General features: G+C 37.7%; 1 non-coding gene across 1 annotated transcript; it reads left to right on the plus strand.

The window, feature by feature from the left end:
- The first annotated feature begins 11,721 nt into the window (after positions 1-11,721).
- LOC113600932 (U6 spliceosomal RNA) lies at positions 11,722-11,830 on the plus strand. The gene has a single exon (XR_008296478.1). It is a non-coding gene; the product is annotated as a U6 spliceosomal RNA (small nuclear RNA).
- The last annotated feature ends 5,810 nt before the right edge of the window (positions 11,831-17,640 follow it).

The raw sequence follows: 17,640 nt of genomic DNA on the forward strand, positions 1-17,640 counted from the left end.
CTATTTTTTTTATTTATTTTATTTTTTTAATCTTTATTTATTTCTGAGAGAAAGACAGCATGTGAGCAGGGGAGGAGCAAAGAGAGAGGGAGACACAGAATGCGAAGCAGGCTCCAGCTCTGAGCTGTCAGCAGAGACTGATGTGGGGCTCAAACTCACGAACTGTGAGATTATGACCTGAGCCAAATTCGGATGCTCAACCGACTGAGTCACCCAGGCGCCCCTGATACAATGCTATTTTAAATCTTTTCTTTCTCCTCAAACTTTTAACATTTCAACTTTACCTCCTCAGCTCAGAAGATGAATTCCTTTTTTTTCCACCAAGAAAATAACACTTCTTTATCCTTCTACCTTTTCTACAAACCCACTTTCAGAAGAACCCATATATTCTGCATTGTTTTCTGTTAAAATGGAAGAACTGTCATTATATGCATGAAGAAAGACTGTCATTTCATGCCCTCCAACTTACTCCAGGCCTTGTTATCCTTGCAGTAATCCCTTCTCCCTCTTTCATCATCAAATTCACCTTCTCTGATATTACTTCCACCAGTACATACACGTATATAATACTGTCTATTTTTAAAACCGTCCCTAGACCAGCTGCTTCTCTACCTATCTCTTCACCTTTTACTTTCTACATATACTTCAAATACCATTTTCCTAAGCCAGATTCCTTCACTTTTTTACGTCCAATTCTCTTCTTGATTCCTTAATTCCCACCAGTTTACTGAATCAACAGTTTCCAATTACTGCCATCTTACCAAATCCAGTGGTCAGTTCTCATTCTTTTTTTTAAAATCAATCTCTCACACCAACATAACACATAGTTGATAAAGTTTTCTATTCTGAATTGCTCTTTCTTAGGCCTGAAATACTCTTCTCTCTTGAGAACATAACTCCTAGCTTACTGGCTACACTTCTTATTCTTGACTTCTAAGTATTAAAATGCTCCAAAGAAAACAGTGCATAGCACATAGTAGGTGTTTAACAATTTGGAGGGATAAATGAATTAAGGGATTTTGATACTAGTCAATTATCATTCACATGAATTGGGAACTTTTATTATGTTTCTGATTGCTAGTAAGTTTGTCAGAATGTACTTTACCTACTGAGGGAAAGGTGTCATGTATACCTTTAAATTATAGTATCTTTAAAGCATCAGCCACATTATAATCAGTAATTTGCTTATTGATCTTCCTTAGCACATATTAAGCTCTTTTCTGTCTCATTTTTTCATATGTCTGTGCCTTTTAGCTAGTATAAGGCCTGGATGAATAAATTAGTGAATGAATGAATAGCTATCACCCAGTTGATTTATGTTGAGTTTTAAGATAATCAAATAACATGTGCCATTTTTACATCAACTGTTGTTGAGCCATAACTTCTAGATGTATTGTTTGAGTCATATAAACCTAAGTATAAAAGTTTATATGTTTGTTGATATTCAATTTTATCTGAAAAATTTTAGTTACTTTTCTAGCTAGAATCTTTTCAGACTCTCAGTTAATTGTTGCAAGCCATCAGTTATCTAATATTTGATTCATCTGAACATGTGATATGTATGCTTTCTTTGTCATTAGCCAAATAACTTTGGAAAAAATGTTGACCAGAGAAAAGTCAAGGACAACGTGTCTTGAGTATTCTCTTAGAAATCTCCCTTTTTGTGAAAAATGAGACATGAATCAATCCCAATTGGCCAATTTAGAATAAGTATCCTGTGTGGAATTTTTGAGCCATTTATACCGTATTCACTTTTACACCACAACCTTAAATAAAGCATGTCTGAAACTAAGCCCATCGCCTTCCTCCATTTTTATTTTTTATGCAGTATTTTTATACAGTTTTCATTCATTGTGACAGGAAAAATTATGACTACATGTAACAAAATATTGATTAACATTACGGAGAATGACCCAAATCATCATGAACTCCTATTGGCCTATGATTATAGGGCTCATTTAGTAGCCTTCATGTCAGTAAGATTCCAGGTTCTTCTCACCCTTCTGCTCAGTTGTTATGATAATATTGCCTCTTTTTCTTCATCCAAGTCATTGCACATGGCTGTAACAACAGCTCTAAGAATCAGGTTTCAGGGTTATTTTCCATTTAAGATTTAGAACATAAGAACAAAACATCTTTACTTTTACCACAGAAAACTACACTCTCCCCTATTACATTTCTGCAAATATCTTCTTGGACATAACTAGCTCATACAGCCTCCTCTAGTTTCAAGGGAGCCTGGACGTATCGGCAAAAGGATTGGAATGGTTTTGACTGCCCTTTCGTCTCTGGGCTGGACACAGTGCGATCCCAAACAAATAGGGACCGTTTTAGCAAGGCTGCTAGCATGAGCAACTAGCAATGCCTGCCACTCCTTCCCTCCTTTTCTCGCCTTCCTAGAGATACTTTCTTAATTGAGAAACTTAATTGAGAAATTGAGGACTCACACTGGGATGGGAAATACTTTCTATTTATGTTCTGAACACCAGTTTCTCCTGCCACCAATCCATCCCCCCCCTTATTTGCATCATACTTGCCTCTTTGTTTTTGTTTTTTTTTTTTGCATTTATCCCAACAGTATTACTGTTATGTGTCAACAAACACATCTTATTTAGTTTTATCCTTCTTCTTCCTTAGCATCTGGCATATAAAGGATGATCAACAAACACCTCCAGCAACAAATGAGTCAATGGTTGCCTGCTTGTCAGACGCCATTCTAAAATGTAACGTTTATCACAGCACTTACATATTCAGATCCACCAGTACCCCCTTTTCTCTGTTGTGAGAAAGGCAAATGTTTTGGCCTGCCTTTCAGGGCATCTAGAACACAGATCTATTCTCCTTCGATTCTCATTACCCTTCGGTTTACCTCCTGAGATTTAGCCCCATTAGTTTTCCCATCGTCCCATATAAACCTCCCTAGTTGTATTTCATGTGTGAAAGTGGTTTACATATTGTAAAATGACAGTGGAGTGGCTATTTGGAGCAGCTTCACCTCCATGTGCGTACTTATACATGTGTCATATGAAAATTCCTTTCTTTTCCTCTTCTCTTTTCCAAAATCTTTGTCTCTTGGCCCCTCCTACTGCTGACTCCCTCAGCGACACCCCCACACCCTCACAGCACTCATCTCCACTACTAGAGGCTAATGTTTTTAACATCTGGAACTCGCTACTCAAGAACATTGGTTTTTTTCGGTCTCAGACAGCAATTCCAACTGTGCAAGGGCCACCAGCAGAGTCAAAGAGTTAATACTTTTTGGGGGTAGCCCATAGCTAATAGCAGATGAGGATTTTAGGAATAAATATTTCAACTTCTTTATCCTTCACTTTGGGTAACCGTGCGGCACGCCATACATGGTTTGTCACAATTCCCATTAGGATTAAGCCCCAGCTATCCATGGTGGGAAATTTCTATTCTGCCACTATAGAGTGGTTTATCACCTTTTTTGTTTGTTTGTTTTTACTTTACCTGACTCTCTTCCTTTCTCTGTTTCACTTTCCCATTTCTCTGTAAACCTGCTGAAGTCAACTCCTTGTCTCAGTATCTGCTTCCAAGGGAACCCAGATTAATCTACCAGATTAACACCTCCTAATACCCAGACTGACATGCCTCCCTTAGGTTACCTCATTCTTGTGACTTTCACTGATACTCAGGCTAGTGTTCATTTCCTCTTCCACTCATTGTTGATAGTCACTTATTTTTTTCCTCCAAATATTTTAGCACATGATTACATTTTTAAATGTTTGTTTGTTTGTTTGTTTGTTTGTTTATTTTTTGAGAGAGAGAGAGACAGAGACAGAAAGACACAGAGCATAAGCGGGGGAGGGGCAGAGAAAGAGGGAGACGCAGAATCTGAAGCAGGCTTCAGGCTCTGAGCTGTCAGCACAGGGCCCCAAGAGGGGCTCAAACTCATGAACCATGAGATCATGACCTGAAGTGAAGTCGGAAGTGTAACCAATTGAGCCACCCAGGTGCCCCACCTGATTACATTTTTATACAAGATTTTCAAATGTTACTTATACCACTGTTTATTCTCAAAACTATTCTAAGCTTCACACGGGAAGCTTGTCTATGCCTTATGGAAATTCTCTGTAACCTCAAGCTAACGGTCATAGACCTGGTCACCATAAAAGGATACCACAAGCACTCTCTGTTTGGTTAATTGGCTGTTACGAGTTCATGAGATGACATGCACTTCTGATAATTCAATGAAAGCTGGAAACCCAAGCTTTCATATGAAATTTGTTTCTGATGTTGTAGCTCTTTGATGTTTTCAAATTATACCTGAGTTTGGATGCTAACTTTGGCAACTAATTATTTTCTGATGGCTTTAGACATGTCATTTAACTTCTCTGAGCCTTGGTTTCTGCAGTGGGTAAATGGAGCTAATCACCTGTACCTCATAGAATGATCGTGCCAACTGAGGGAAAATATTAAGTATGTCATATATTAAAAGTCAAAAAGGATAGATGTGGTAGTTGATGGGAAGATAGACCAGAGCAGTATCCAACTTGGGTGGGGCAAACAAGGCAGTCAGTGTGATCACCAGTAGGACAGATATATGCCATCAATGAAGTCATTGAGAGGATCCCACTAAGGGTGGAGTCCTTTACTTCTAAAATTTCTTTTTAAGGTTGGTAATCAAGGAAGAACTGTTTTCCTGAGAGAAGTTTCACAGGGCAGCCCACTAAAGAAGTTTAGTTTAGAGGTACAGAGGGCAGAAGAAACAGCAAGAAGAGCCAGAGCGGGAAAGAAGAGATTGTGATGAAAATAACAAGTTCTCAATCTGTCCTGATCAGTCTCTGTCTGGGTAAAGCATCTAAAAGACCCCCTAGCTAACTGGGAAAATCTAGTGATATGAAGACAAAAATCTAGACAAGGAACATAACCAGCATTGAGGCCAAGACCCTGCTTCTGGTTATCTGTTTCTAGAGTGAGGAGAAATGGGTACATAAACAATACCACTCATCTGAAAGATGTGTGAATTATTATATTCATGCTACATGAACTTTTGGAAAGAATCCACCCCCAGGCTATTTCACTTATCTCTTTTGCCCAATATTTTTACTTTTTTATTTCACAACATTTATGATAAACATTTCAAGGAAAACATAACTGACTTCATTATTCAGAATTTATGGCCTCAAAGGAACTTCTGATCATTTTCTTGGTCCTTGACTTAACACTGTAAGGTCGCTGTCAAGAGAGTTTCTATTGTCACCTAGGGAGACATAGCCTTTCTTTGGAAAATCTGTGGGGACTATCTCTTTTACTACTTTTCTACAATTATTATGAGAAATCCCTAGTGTCTCATTGAGGCTAAGCAGAAAAATTATGTTATGCCAAATATGGAAATGTGGTAAGTATATTCTGATGATGTTGGCACACACTGATCAATGAATATCAGTTCCAACTAATTTGCTATTTGAAATCAATAGAAAATTTAATGAACACTTATGGTTAAAATCCTTTTCTAAAAATAGTTATCTTGAAAACCACCTTCTAACTGAGTACTATTTGTGAATTATCACAATGCTTTCTGTCAATTTGTTGTTCAGACAAATTTATTTGGGTAATTCTCTACAAAGAGACATCTGCTTTCTCTGTATTCTGTTGAAGCTAAATTCTGATGACCTTCAGGGCCAATAAGTTTCTGATATATGGTGGCTGAGATGGGAGTGGACTCTAATTGCATGTCTAGAGAGGGACTGCTGGATTACATTAGTGAATATATCAGTATTTTATGGAAATTCAAGAGTATCCAAATGACTTAGTTCACAGAATAACAAAAACAAATCTTTTATTTGAAAATCGCCCTGGTCATTTGGGTTAATTGAGTCAGTTGACGCTCAAGCTCTCTGAAACAAACTGTTAGAAAACATTTTGAAAAAGACCCAGGAGTGCAGTAGAATGTTAACTTACACTTCAACTCCGACATATCAAAGGAGGAGAAATACATATTTTAAGTGAAGGACCTCTGAACTATTTAAAATTGATGCTTTCCCTTACTTAGTCAAATATTTCTTGTCCCAGTTATTTACTGGATACACTGTATGTGACATATATAGAAGGGTTTGGCCTAAAAATACTCAGAGCCTATTATTTCTGGAGGCAGAAATATATAATAATTGTAATACTGTGTGATAAGTGCATTGCAATAAATAATAGGAGTAATCAACTCTAGGGTGTGGGGGAGGTAAATGTATCAGTCAAGGTGACACTTGGGCTGTGTCATGAAGGATGATTTGGAGTCTTATTGGTCAAAAAGATGACATAAAGGACAACCCAGACAGAAGGCACAGAAAGTAAGGATGAGAGCAGTGCTCAGAAATTTCTTGTGAAAGGAAACAGTATTTTTAAAAAATATTTATTTACTTTTGGGAGACAGAGAGACAGAGTGCAAGCAGGGGAGGGGCAGAGAGAGAAGGAGACACAGAATCTGAAGCACACTCCAGGCTCCGAGCTGTCAGCACAGAGACTGACACAGGGCTCGAACCCACAAAGCAAGGGATCATGACCTGGGCCGAGGTCGGATGCTTAACCAACTGAGCCACCCAAGCACCCCAGAAACAGACAGTATTTTAAGCTTTGTGTGCCATACTGTATCTGTTGCAACAATTCAAATCTTCTACTATAGCATGAAAGCAGCTATAGATAATTCAAAGGATTGTGGTTGTGTTCACTAAGACTATGTGTTAAAAAATAGACAATGGGCTGAATATGGCTCATGGTGTAGCTCACCAATCACTATCATAGTGGATTTTTTCCTAGAATATACCTCAACAATTCTTTTAGTAGTCTCAACCTTTCAATGTCAAGCTGGACTACAGAAAACTTCCCAACAGGCTGTGGCAATTAGTACCTGGTCCATTCAGGTCCCCACCTGTTATCCCCATCAGAGTTCCTGCCACCTCAAGGGCACTAGATTTGTCCACATTCAGAGCTCCACATTTCCTTTAGGACCATGGAGATCTCATAACTCCTAAAGGGTCATACCTCTCTCCTAGTCATAAAGTATCCTGCCTCCCTTATGTGCCATCTCACATGTTCCAGTTTAATTAACTGATGACTGGAGATTTTGTGAACCAAAGGCCTTTTAGGATTTGTCTTCCTAGCCCAACAACTCCTGTTCATCCTCAGACAACATCCCTTTTATAGTCCTTGGGCCAGATTTCTCTTTTTCATGTTCTTGGCATGCCTAAAGAGTATCTGCCTTCAGTAATGAGCTGAAAATCCTCTTTATCATGAAGGTTATCTTTGACCCCAGTTAAATTTATGTCTCCTGGGTTTTCCTTCCTCATATTATGCATTTCTCTTCGTAATCATGATCTATTACTTTTTATTAGATATTTATATTTATTGGCTTGCAATATTTCTTGTGCTCTTTTATAAATCAGTGAGGGCACAGATCTTCTCCATTTTATTCCAAATTGCCAACCCAATGAACATTTACAGATGCTTTGAATAGGATGTGATGAATCTGAGGAGATGCTGACTTAAAAGAAAGAACAAACTATAATTATTTTAGCTCTAACTTTTTAGTGATTAAAGCCCAGTCAATGTAGAATGTTGGATAAAATGAGTAGAAAATATGTAAAAAAAAAAAAAAAAAAAAGACTATGGACAAAACATGGAAAGCCCACAACATTAGAGAAGAAACTGAGAATGATAGGTCAGGGAAGCAAGTCCAGGAACAACAGAGGAGAGTAGCACATTCAGCTGACGAAGGAAAACATATTAAGGAAAAGCGAGCAAGTGACACAGCCAAAGGCATCAAAAAAGCCTAGTTGGTGTGGACAATCATTAATCTTTGTCCTATCTATCTATCATCTATCTATCTGTCTATGTATCTATCTAATTAGAGAAGAAGAAACAGTTCTCTTTTTAAAGTGAACTGATATTGAACTTGCATATACATGTGGAATGACTCTTGGTTTCCACAGTCACCCTCTTTTAAGGGCATCATTATGAACTAATATTGACGATAATGTTAGGGAGGTGTGCTTCCCAAGCATTCTCTTTTATCCATTTTTTATATGTTATATCTTCTTTGTGAAAGTGAGGCTTCTCTTTCAAAATATCAATTTCTCCTAATAATATGGGCATAAAAGTCCATTATTTCTTTCACTTATATCTAGCACTAGTGCCCGGCATGTAGCTCTTTATTTACTAAGGATATAAGAAATTCACAAAAGGATGTGGCTCCTGCCCTCATGAAACTTACATTCTAGTGGATACGAGATGAAAAACAAAACAAAACAAAACAAAACTACAAAATGGACTTTTTACATTCAATTACAGTAAATGCTATGAAAAAGAGATATAATTTAAGGAAGTGCCAAACAAGAAGATTGGGACTTGGAGAAATGAAAAATAGGACCATGCTAGGTAACAGGGGTGAGAATAAGTTGAAAATTATGCTTGCTAGATGAAAGTGTCTATGAGTCCCAACAAGGAAAAGCACATTCAAGGAACTACCAAAAGACTGATACAAATAGAATAAAGAAACTGAGGGGGAGAGTGGTATGAAATTAAGCTAATCTGATAGGCAGGGGCCACAATAGATTGTGACCATGTCTGTCTTGTATGGAGAAGTAATTAAGCTATGAGAACAGAGGCAGGGAAAGCCACCTGGATACTACTGAAATACTCTAGGCGAAAAACAATGCTGCCTGGTGCTTGTTGTGAGGACGGACTGATATGGGTAGATTAATATGTGTCAGAAGGAAAAGTTAAAGCACCTGATATTGTTTTTGGATCAGTGATATAATACCTGTATTCAGTGATTGCTCTGGCACAGAGTAAGTCCTCGATAAAGGTTAACAAAATTGTAATTATTGTAATCAATGCAGGATCCTGAAGCTTATTGACCTACGGAATATGAAATGGTTCTTGAAATTTGCTGCCAGGTGAATAATCATCTCCTGATATCAGGAGACTTGACCCACTAGATGGTTTCTGGGCATCCTTCAAACCAATTTTGAATGACATTCTTTGCAGGGTCACCCTTTTTTTCCTGCGGAACTTGCACTCTGCCTCTGCAATGGTGTAACCTTTCACAATTGGAGCAGGGGTTGCTGTTCTATGCTGATCCACAGATAAAAATGTAGGATGCATTTCCTGGGTTCAGCTGCCCCTGTTGCTAAGGGCCCAATGACTCTGTCTTCAATAACATATTTTTACTAGAAGCTTCCCTTTAATTCCTTTGATATGTAGTGCTGAAATCTCATCGAGGGTCAAATTTCATTCAGGCAAAAGTCCCTTTGGAAAACTTCACTTTGAGTTCCATATTCTAGCTACACCATCAGTAAGTTAACTATGAACGTGCTCTAAACAATGGTGTATTGACAGCATAGCTTTGAAAAATGATTAGCAACAACCACAATAGAATTTGAATTAATTAACTGGGGAATTTACAATTTTTAATAATGACTCTTGTCCATGGCAATTCAATAATTTCTTTATATCTTGCAGTTTTACATCAGGCTGAGCTTGTGAGAAATCTTAGGAAGGCCTTACAAATGACGGCTTAAAGTGAGGGCTCACCTATTAAGGCCCTGATTTGTATGCTGGCGGGAATATTGCTGGATGGACAGGAAAAGTCTGGATTGACTGAAAGACCAAGAGAAACTGAAAGTCTTCAGTGGATGGCTTCTGAGTTGATAACATTTAGCCCGAATTAGCCTGATTTATCTATGTATATATAAATCCTGGGAAATAAGCTTGTAGACCTTAAAATACCACACACAATCATTTAAACTATTTGGATTTTTCAAATTCCAAGGTGGTATTGGAGAGTGAATTTTTTATCTTTTACTACGTTTGCTCTTTAATGAGATTTCATTTTATCATTGTCAATAGTTCAGAATAAGCCAATCTTCTTTTTTAAGTTTTTTTAAAATGTTTGTATTTGAGAGGATGGGGGAGGAACAGAGAGAGATGGAGACAGAATCCAAAGCAGGCTCCAGGCTCTGGGCTGTCAGCACAGAGTCCAATACAGGGCTCTAACTCACGATCTGTGAGATCATGACCTGAGCCCAAGTCGGATGTTTAACTGAGTAAATAGAAACCCCAGAACAAGTCAGTCTTATAAATGCCAAATAACAAGAGTTGTTCGCTGAGTGTGATCAAGCAGTTGGGGGATGAGCATCCCTTCCATGAACAGTTCTTTAATGAAGTCAAAGTGACTCAAGTAGGCAAAATCCTAAATTACTGTGATTGAATACAATAAAACTACTAGGAGGAATTAAATTAATATGGCATATGTTCCCTCATTCAAAATAATCATTGAGCTTCCTCAATGTTGCAAGAACTATTCTAGACACAACAGATGCAGCAGTAAATAAAACAGAAAAAATCCTTATCCTTTGGATCTTACTTTCTAGTGATGACAGACAGACAACAAATAAATGTATATATAAAGAGGGTTGTCAGGGAAGACCTCACTGAGAAGGTTACACATGAACAGAGATTAAAAGAAGGATCAGCCATGTGGCTATATAAATAACCGAGGGATATGAAAAAAGAAAATTGCAAACATTAAAACTTTGAGGAATAGCCAGGAGGTGAGCGTAGCTGAAGCCTAGTGGAAAAATGGGAAGTTAGCAGAAGAGGAGATCATGAGATGAGAGAAGTAACCAGAGTTTTCATTAAGTAGCTATTTGAAGACCACCGTAAGAATATTTCCTTTTACAGTAAATGAAATGGACACTGCAACAGATTAAGAATCATCTCCAAATCTTTGATGTGCCTTCCACGGAGGTAGGGAGTAGGTCCCTTCCTTTGAAACTGGTTGGGATTTATAACTGCTTTGACTAACAGAACACAACAAAAGTGGCTCTATGCCAGTTTCTGGGCTCAGGTCTTTACAGACTGGCAGCCTCTGCTTCCTGTTATTTGGAATACTAATTCTTGGAGGGCATCATACTCTGAGAAGCCCAACCCATGTGGAGAAACCATGACAGGCGATCTAATTGACAGCTAGCTGAGCTCCCAGTCAACTGCCAGCATCTACTGCCAGCCAGGTGAATGAGTTACCTTGAACATCCAGCCCATCAAGCTTTCAGATGACTTCATCCCCAGTCACTATCTGTTAGCATTCAGCACTTGCATAAAAAACCCAATCAGAGCCACTCAGCTAAGACCAGTCAACACAGAGATTCAGGAGAGATAATAAAAAAAAATTGTTAAAAACCATGATACTTTAATTTGTTATGCAGTAATAGATAGCCATAACAGTATTTATTACAGGTTTATTATTGGAGTCATGATCTGACTTAAATTTTAAGAGGGTCACTCTTCTTGCTGTATTAAGAATATAGGGCAGATAAAAGTAAAACTAGATGAATTAGTTAGGAGGCTGGATAAATAATCCTGACATAAGAGTAAAGCATGTAGACCAGGGAAGTTAAATATGAAAGTGAAAAGAAGGAAACATATTCTGGATATGTTTCTAAGGTAGCGATAACACATTTTGTTAATGGATTAACTGTGCAGTGCAAGATAAATAGAGCAGTCAAGAATGATTCCAAAATTTTTGTTCAGAAAACTAAACAAGCAGATTTGGCAGTGAGCAGAAGTGACAGAAATTAAGACTTTGGTTTGTGGGATGTTAAGTTTGAAATGCCGATTAGACACATATATAGACATATCAAGTGGGCAGTTCTGTGTATGAGTCTGGAGTTAGGTAAGATTGTCATTCCAGAGACAGACATTTGAGCATTCACTTCGGCAGTACGTACACTAAAACTGGAACGAAATAGAGAAGATTAGTATGTCCCCTTTTTAAGGATGACAGAGACTGATATTTGATAGTCATCAGTGACTACCAAGAAAGAGTCCTAGAGATTATGCCCTGGGACACTCCTACTTTAAGCGACTGGAAGGAAGAGAATAAACCAGGAAAGAAGATTGAGGAAGAAAGGCCCATGAGATAGAAGTGACATGATGAGAGTCAGGGCAAAGGAAGAGAGTAAATAAAGATGAAGGATGGGGTGACAGTCAAGTGATGCTGGCAGGTCAAGTCAGAGGAGGACTAAATTGATCAGTGGACTTCACAACATGAAAGTCATAGTGACCTCTACAAAGTAGCTCCAAGGAGTGGTAGAGGCAAAAACCTCTTTGGACTTGGTTCAAAGGAAAATGGAGAAGAGGAGTTAGAGACGTAAGCATAGACAGTTCTTTCAAGGAGGTTTGCTGTTATAAGGCAAAGAGAAAGAGGGAGTACAGCTGGATGAGCAGGATGAAGAGAAGTAGAGAGACTTTTGTATTGTTTTGTTTTTGTTTTCTAAGATGGGACAAGTAACAGTATCTCTGTATGCTGATAAGAATGATGCAATAGAGAGAGAAAAAAATGTTGCAGGATTGAGAGAGAAATGGCAGAGCAATGTCCTTGAGGGGAAATTTTTACCACCGGTGTTAGGAGAGATGGCAGAATATGTTGAACTGATGCCACTTTGTGAGGACATGTAATGGTGAGACTGTTGTTAATTTTCTAAGTGAAACAGCACACAAGGTCATCAGCAGAAAATAAGATTGGGAACCATTATGTGGGATGCTTGCGGAGAGAAAACAAAGTATGATATAGTTTTCTGGGAGAGAGGGGAAACCATTAGACCAGGAAAATGTGCTCTGATCACTGGGCAGTATTAGGGCCCACTTGATGTTAGTGATCATGAATTTAAAATGAGACCAGCCAGCATAGCTTCTAGTCTCCAATCATATTTAGCTGTGTTGGCGAAGATGCAAGGTAAAATTTAACCAGGGCTAGCATTGTAAATTAAGTAGAATAAAGAAACAAAAAGTTGTGGGGGGGGGTGCGAGTTGAGACTGTGTGCAGGGGAATGATTGTAATGATTGTCCATGAATCTGAAGCTGGAATTTTACTATTATTTTGACATAACATTAAACACACACACACACACACACACACACACACACACACACACAACTTTTCATTATGCTAATATAGAGCTGGAAATCTGAGTTCTACTAAGACTTCTCTTTGCTGGACCATCTAATTTCAACAAAAGTCTCTAATTAATTTAATCCACATTTACTGAATACCTGGTCTGTGGATGATAAAAGATGATGGGCAGAGAGCTTCTGAGAACAATTCTGTTGCAAAAGCAAGAAAGGTTGATTTTTGACACTGGTTACAAAGACATTATCTTACTCTGGGAATTCTTTAGTACTCATTAGAGAGGCATTTTCATGACTAGGATTTAGCATCCACTTAGTATTCATAGTGGGCTGAGACCTTTATGGAAAATATAAACAAAATTCTCCCTGCTTTTACGGAGTGTTACAGGCTACCCTGAGCTTTTGTCAAGTACCTAATAAAGACAAGATGAACTTGTTCTAAATTGCTGTTGTAACAACATGAGAACTGGGATTTTGTTACTGTAAAGTTTAAGAAGTACTTTGCAAATAAATTCAAATCTAGCCAACAAGTTCACTTCTTCAATTAACTTGCTCCAATAAAGTTTACTTCATCATGAAGCATATGCTTTCCTGGAATCCCCATAATGCTAATGACTCCCCCATTCATCATTCCTAATTCCTTATCAGAGGCCTATTGCATTTTCTTCTTATAAATCTTTATTCTGATCAAAGAGTCAATTAAAGAGAGATTAATCTTTTTTCCAGGTAGGAAATTTTCTCATTCTTCAACTCAAATTGTAATTACACTTTTACTTTCAAATCTAGTAGTAGAGGCTAGAAAAAAAATTACATAACCTACATAATACCATTACCAACACCGCCATTTTGTACTGCCATTTGCTTTTACCTTTGTAACACTGCCTTAAATAACTCATATACTCTCCTTCTTTCTCCTTATATAATTTGAATCTCAGTGGGAGTTTTCTGAAAAGACTTATATTCCTTGAATAAATAGTGGCCGAGTGTTCTTGCTAAACTTGTAAATGTCTCTTTTCTTCTCTGAATTTGACTCTCTACTTTATATTGTATTCTTGAACTATTTTACTTGCAATCTTTCCTAAATTGCATTGTGACAGTTCAGACTTGAGTATTCTTTTGAAGACCTATTTTCTCCTGAATAGATATAAATATAACTTGAAAGCAATGTTAAAGCCTGCTTCCTCCTACAAGCTTTGAAACAAAAATCTGAAAGTGTGTCGTACAACATCTGCCTGATGGGCTTCTTCTTCTGGGTATGCTAACGCAGATTGTGCAAACTTGTGCTCCAGTATTAAATGACAGAGCCCAAGTTCTATTGTCAAGCACCTTCTCTCTGTTGATTCTCAAAACAGGTTCCACTAAAGTGTTTTCATTTGGGTCTGAAAGGAACCTTGGAAGAAACCTTAGAGATTTTGAGTTCAACGCCCTAATTTTTCATATGAGCTAGGAATTTTGAGACTTGCCCAAGCTTATAGCTTATAAAGTTCATTCGGGGACCAACAAGCCCTAATCCATTTCTTGATTTTCACTTCAATGTTCTTTCTGGTACACCACACCAGAATGAATAAATAACCACACCACTCATGTCTGTGCATTTTATAACTCAAATTACACTGATGGAGTTTAAGATTGTACTGATAGCTGGGCTTTTGGATACTTCTAATTTATGTGACTGTGGCTTAATTTTAGGAACATCTATAATGAATGTCAGTTAGATGTTCCCTGATAATCAGAAATGTCTGGTATGCCAGTTGGCCAGGATTGGTGGCAGTGAAGGTGAAAGTTAGGAAACTATTATAGGAGCGATTAAGAAGCTTCCCACAAGTAATTTATTCTTAAGTGAGAGAAAGTCAAGAAATAGAAAAGTTCTAAAAATTGTGGGTCACAATTAGACAGGGGTTCTTAGAACTGTGGAATAACCAGCATTCAGACTGACCTCTGAGCCAATCTGTTTACAGAGGTTTATAATAGAGAATGTTGTTTCAACACTCTTAGCCATACCTTGGAGATGCAAGGTACAACCAGCAGTGTTGCATTCACAGGGATGCAAAACTTGTGGTGTTAGGTATTGGCAGCTTTGGTAGGGGCAATGGTGCCTTTGCCATGGGCTGTCTTGTTGTTCATGACAATGACATCTCTCAAAGAAGAGAACTAGAATTGAAGAGAATGAAAGGTGTGAATCAACTCAGTAATTACAAGGACTCTAAGAGCATAAGAATTGCCCTCTGTAGGACACTCAGAACATAGAAGAAGCTCAGATTTTGTGACTGTGTAGAGCCTGGGTCAGGCACATTCTGGTATTATGAATTCACATTATGAATCCCCAATCTGGTATGTCCTAAAAGAATATGAATTCTCCATCATTATGATTTGGAACACTTAACCGGGGGTACCTATTGATTAATGATAGCTGGTAAATTTGAAATACTACTGAAGGGAATCAGGCAAGTGTCAGCAGGTTACAGGACCTTACCTATCAGGAGAATGAAGAATGGGGGTAAAAGAGGCCATTACTTTGCAGACTTTTCATCTACGAAGCAGGACATTTGAAAAATGTGTGCCTGCTTCTGGTGCAGGTATTCTAATCCTGACATGAATGCTATAAAACTGAGATACCTCTTTTTTTTTTTAATACAATGAGTTTTCTAACAATGAGATTTTTCTTTCCTAACATATATCATGTTTATCTGAATCCTAAAGAACTTAGCTAGCTGAGAAAAGATTGGAAGTTCCTGATATTCAGAACAAGAAAATCGATATAAATTTGGCATGTAATGATAAGCACGTTAACATTTTTCTTGTTATGTTTATGTATTCATTCATTGATCAATTGATATATCAGTTTCTTTCATTTTTGATAAACACAGTTTAAACATTTAGTACCTGTACATGTGAAGAAATCTCCCTTCATATAAATAAATCTACTTCCTTAATATTTTAAATTGCTACAGCCTTTTTTTTTGAAGTTTCTTTATCTATTTTGGGAGAGGGGGGAGACAGACAGAGAGAGAGGGAGAGAGAGAATCCCAAGCTGGCTCCAGGCTTTCAGCATGGATCCCAACACGGGGCTTGATCTCACGAACCATGAGATCAAACTGAGCTGAAATCAAGAGTCAGACACTTAACCGACTGAGCCACCCAGGTGCCCCTAAGTTGCTACATTTATATGTCTCAAAATAAAACTGGCTTGTTAAAACATTAAAACAGCCACACACAGTATGGTAATGATAATGATAATCACAGCTGATGATTATTAAGTGTACAAGGCAATGTATCTACTATACTTCATATCATTTAATAATAAAAACAATATTATGGCATTATGAGTTAAAATATTTTCTTATTTCCATTTTACTGAAGTACAATTAAAGAAAAAACTTGCCCAAAGTTACACACATTCATTAAGCTTCAAATCCAGATTCAAAGTCTTACTCTAATTCAAACTATATGTATAAAGATATGTTAGTACAAATAAGGAAACTCCAAGCTGATGAAAGGACACTACAAAGAGATTCAGAGGATTAGAAACCATTTCAGGAGGATAATGTCTTCAGGGAGAGTTTACAAGAAGGGAGAATTGTCCTTCCTAAGGATATTCCTTCAGACTTTTTGCAGAGAGGTAAATAGTTATTTTGAAAATCTATAGAAGAATTTCATTAGTGTCCTCCTGTCGTTATGAGTATTAGATGAATGATTAGTGGCATGCACTATGTTGATAACCATTAATTGATAAGCTCTCAACAATGCTTCATTCAACACCTAATTTACTAGTTAGTTGCACAAGTCACACTAAAAATACTCAAAATAGCTATTGAGCTGGAAACTAAGAATATTAGCCAACACTCGTGTCTAGGAGGCATTCCTACTGGGGAACCACCAGTCTGTAGCTCAGAGTCAAAGCTTTGAAACAGAATAAGCCTTGACACTCATGAAAAAGGCATTTACATCTCTGTGATAGTCCTGAACTGAGAGATCCTATTCCTAGGCCCACCTGAAAATTTTACTTTCACCCCCCACTCAATTATCAGGAAACTATTTTCCAAATCACAAAAGAATCGCTTATGATTTCATAAATTATTCTCTTTGCATCCAATTGGCAAGAGATTCATTAGTACACACCATCACTGACTGTCCTTGCACTGGTTAAATTCCTCTTACATCCAGAAACAAAATTTGCAATTGTACTTGTCCTCAGGTTGAATGTGGGAGATGTGAATTGTATTAGCATCCAAGTGAAAGTGAAAAGAATCCATGTGCTGATTGAAGAGCAAATAATAAGCCTGGTGAGATCTGTTTGCTCAGAATGAATAATCAGAGGGGAAAAGAAAGGAAGAAGGAAGAATTTAAAAACTTCCCAGCCTAAAAGGAGGGGCACTTCATCCAAAAGATTAAAAAATAGAAGTGATGGGGTATGTGGCTCAGTCTGTTAAGTGTCCAGCTCTTGATTTTGGCTCAGGTCATGATTTCATGGTTCATGAGACTGAGCCATGCCTTGTGCTCTGACCCTGACAGCCAACCTACTTGGGATCCTCTCTCTGTCTCTCTGTCTCTGTCTCTGTCTCTGTCTCTCCCTCTTCTTTCTCTCTCTCTCTCCCCATCTTTCAAAATAAATAAACATTTAAAAAAATAAATAGAAGTTATAACATGAGACAATTTTAATGATGAGCTGTCAAAGAGACTTTTTAAAATACATTAGGTGCTCCAAGCAAACAGGTT

Source organism: Acinonyx jubatus, chromosome B1 (genome assembly GCF_027475565.1).
Source record: "Acinonyx jubatus isolate Ajub_Pintada_27869175 chromosome B1, VMU_Ajub_asm_v1.0, whole genome shotgun sequence".
Lineage (NCBI taxonomy): Eukaryota > Metazoa > Chordata > Mammalia > Carnivora > Felidae > Acinonyx > Acinonyx jubatus.